Consider the following 4,326-nt stretch of genomic DNA (forward strand, 5'->3'; position numbering starts at 1 on the left):
ATATTGCCCGAACAGCTTTTCTGGAACCAAAAATAGCAGAAAACAGGAACTGACACCTTGGCATCTCGTTAATAGGTTAGTGCCGGAAAATGCATGAAATCATTATAAAGTGTGAGCAAAACATGTAGGTATTGTCATAAAACTAGCATGAAACATCAGAAATTATAGATACGTTGGAGACGTATCAAGCATCCCCAAGCTTAGTTCCTGCTCACCCTCGAGTAGGTAAACGATAAAAATAATAATTTCTGAAGTGACGTGCTACTAACATAATCTTGATCATACTATTGTAAAGCATATGAGATGAATGAAGTGACTCAATGCAATGATCTATAGTTTGCTAACAGATAGATAACATATAGCAAAAACTTTTCATGAATAGTACTTTCAAGACAAGCATCAAAAAGTCTTGCATAAGAGTTAACTCATAAAGCAATAAATTCTTAATAAGAGATTTTGAAGCAACACAAGGGAAGATTTAAGTTTCAGCGACTGCTTTCAACTTTCAACATGCATATCTCATGGATAATTATCAACACAAAGTAGTATAATAAGTGCAATAAGCAAGCATGTAAGAATCAATGCACAGTTGACACAAGTGTTTGCTTCTAAGATAGAAAGGAGTAGGTAAACTGACTCAACATAAAGTAAAAGAAAGGTCCTTCGCAGAGGGAAGCAGGGATTAAATCATGTGCTAGAGATTTTTAAGTTTTGAAATCATATAGAGAGCATACAAATAAAGTTTTGAGAGGTGTTTGTTGTTGTCAACGAATGGTAGTGGGCACTCTAACCCCCTTGTCAAACAGACTTTCAAAGAGCGGCTCCCATGAAGAACATTATCTCTACCAGCAAGGTAGATCATCCCTCTTCTCTTTTGTTTACACATGTATTTTAGTTTTATTTATAGATGACACTCCTCCCAACCTTTTGCTTTCACAAGCCATGGCTAACCGAATCCTCGGGTGCCTTCCAACATTTCACATACCATGAAGGAGTGTCTATTTGCAAAATTAAGTTGCTTACTGATGAATCAGGGAAAAACACGTGAAGAGAATTATTAGTGAAGGTTAATTAATTGGGGCTGGGAACCCCGTTGCCAGCTCTTTTTGCAAAATTGTTGGATAAGCGGATGAGCCATTAGTCCATTGGTGAAAGCTGCCCAACAAGATTGAAAGATAAAACACCACATACTTCCTCATGAGCTATAAAACATTGACACAAATAAGAGATAATAACTTTTGAATTGTTTAAAGGTAGCACATGAAGTATTTACTTGGAATGGCAGAAAAATACCACATAGTAGATAGTTATGGTGGACACAAATGGCATAGGTTTTGGCTCAAGGTTTTGGATGCACGAGAAGCATTCCCTCTCAGTACAAGGCTTTGGCTAGCAAGGTTGTTTGAAGCAAACACAAGTATGAACCGGTACAACAAAACTTACATAAGAACAGATTGCAAGCATTATAAAACTCTACACTGTCTTCCTTGTTGCTCAAACACTTTTACCAGAAAATATCTAGACCTTAGAGAGACCAATCATGCAAACCAAATTTCAACAAGCTCTACGGTAGTTCTCCACTAATAGGTTCAAACTACATGATGCAAGAGCTTAAACATGATCTACTTGAGAGCTCAAAACAATTGCCAAGTATCAAAAAATTCAAGACAATATGAAGCATTTTTTGTTTCCAACCAAATAGCAATAAACGAAGCGACTTTCAGCTTTGCCAAGAACATTAAAGTAAATCGAAGAACAAAAGTGTTCATATGAAACAGCGGAGCGTGTATCTCTCCCACACAAGGATTGCTAGGATCCAAATTTATTCAAACACAAACAAAAATAAAAACACACAGACGCTCCAAGTAAAGAACATAAGATGTGACCGAATAAAAATATAGTTTCACTAGAGGTGACCTGATAAGTTGTTGATGAAGGAGGGGATGCCTTGGGCATCCCCAAGCTTAGACGCTTGAGTCTTCTTGAAATATGCAGGGATGAACCACGGGGGCATCCCCAAGCTTAGACTTTTCACTCTTCTTGATCATATATCATCCTCCTCTCTCGACCCTTGAAAACTTCTGCCACACCAAACTTCTCATAAACTTCATTAGAGGGGTTAGTACTCAAAAAAACTTTAATCCACTTTAGTCCTGTAGTGACACATTGCAAGAACTCAATAAAATATTAGCTACAGCTCTCCACGTCTAGAAAGCCTTACTTAAAGTCCACAAGAGACAATGCAAAAAACAGAGACAGAATCTGCCAAAACAGAACAGCCAGTAAAGACAATTTTTTTGGAGGTACTTCCGTTGCTCAAATCAGAAAACTCAAAACTAATGAAAGTTGCGTACATATCTGAGGAACACGCATGAAATTTGGCAGAATTTTTTGGTTCTCCTACAGAGAGATCTACTCAAATTCGTGACAACTAAAAATCTGTTTCTGCGCAGAAATCCAAATCTAGTATCAACTTTCTATTAGAGACTTTACTTGGCACAACAATGCGATAAAATAAAGATAAGGAGAGGTTGCTACAGTAGTAACAACTTCCAAGACAAAACAAAACAGTAGCAAAATAAAAACATGGGTTATCTTCCAAGAAGTGCTTTCTTTATAGCCATTAAGATGGGCTCAGTGATTTTAATGATGCTCACATAAGGATGAGAGTTGAAGCAAAGAGAGCATCAAAAAGCAAGTATGAAACAAATTTAAGTCTAACCCACTTCCTATGCATAGGAATCTTGTACACAAATAAATTCATGAAGAACAAAGTGACAAGCAAAGAAAGATAAAACAAGAGTAACTTTAAAAGTTTCAGCATATAGAGAGGTGTTTTAGTACCATGCAAATTTCTACAACCATATTTCCCTCTCTCATAATAATTTTCAGTAGCTTCATGAACAAACTCAACAATATAACTATCACATACAGCATGCTTTCCACGATCTACAAACACATAATTTTTATCAAGCTCAAAAATAATGGGATTAAAACTTTCAAACCCACTTTTATCAATAATATAACAAGATGATTGATCAATCTCAAAATATATGGGACTCCTAGATAAAGTCAAGACCTCTCCAATCCCATTTTCATTAGTAGTACAATTAATATTATCAAGTAACATAGGACCATCATCTAGAGATTTATCATAAACATTTGCCAAGCAAAACTCTTTAGTACCATGCATTTCGACATCAGGCACAAAAAAGCATTATCATAAGATTTATCAAAATAGCATGGATTATCATAGATAACAGTAGCATAATTATTCTCACAAGTTTTACTCATAGGGAATATTTCAAGAGAATCCACAGGAACATAACATTCATCCTACTTTGGTAAGCATGGAGGACAATCAAATAGTGTAAGAGATAAAGAGTTACTCTCATTAGAAGGTTGGCTTGGGTAGCTAATCCATTCTTCCTCCTTTTGTTCATCACTCTCCTCCTCTTTTTCATCCAATGAGCTTTCAGGTTCATCCATTTCTTCTTTCACAGGTTCCTGCAAATTGTGAGTGCATTCTTGTGCATGAATGAGTCTCTCTTTATAATCAATGATATAAGGATTATTGCTGTAACTTTCTATGCAAAAATCAAGGATAGAAGAGACATAATTCTTAAGGTCCTTACAAGCAACACAGGTTTCATAATTTTTAGACATGAAGGATTCTATTTCAGAAGCTCCCATAAATAAAACAAATTGTTCTACTTCTTCGAACCCAAGATGAATATAGTTATTCCAATTATAGTTCATAATTAAAACTTCTTCACTAAATCCACATTGAAATTTAAGATGTTTAGTATCTTGCTTAGAGCAACAGTTTATATCATGGCGTTTAAGCAAGATTTTAGCAATTGTATTCAATTTTTCTATCACAACACTCATAACTTTACCCTTTCTTGATTCTCTATAATTCATATATATTTCAATAAGCTCCAAATAGGTTGTGGGTTCTTCCATAGCAACAGTTTTTAATTTTTCGGTTTTTCAAATTTTTATGGATTTTCGGGTATATGAGGAAAATAAAACAAGACAAAAGCAAACTAGACAAAAGTAAACTAAGCAAAACAATACTATACAGAAATAAACTAAGCACAAATAAACTAGACAAAAGTAAACTAGCAAAACAAAATAAAATAAAAACAGAGAGAGAGGTAGAGTGTACTCCCCAGGTGAACTTATGAGTAGACCTATGCCTCCCCGGCAACGGCGCCAGAAAATAGTCTTGATAACCCACAAGTATAGGGGATCGCAACAGTCTTCGAGGGAAGTAAAACCCAAATTTATTGATTCGACACAAGGGGAGACAAAGAATACTTA

This window comes from Lolium rigidum, chromosome 1 (genome assembly GCF_022539505.1).
Source record: "Lolium rigidum isolate FL_2022 chromosome 1, APGP_CSIRO_Lrig_0.1, whole genome shotgun sequence".
NCBI classification, from domain to species: Eukaryota; Viridiplantae; Streptophyta; class Magnoliopsida; order Poales; family Poaceae; genus Lolium; species Lolium rigidum.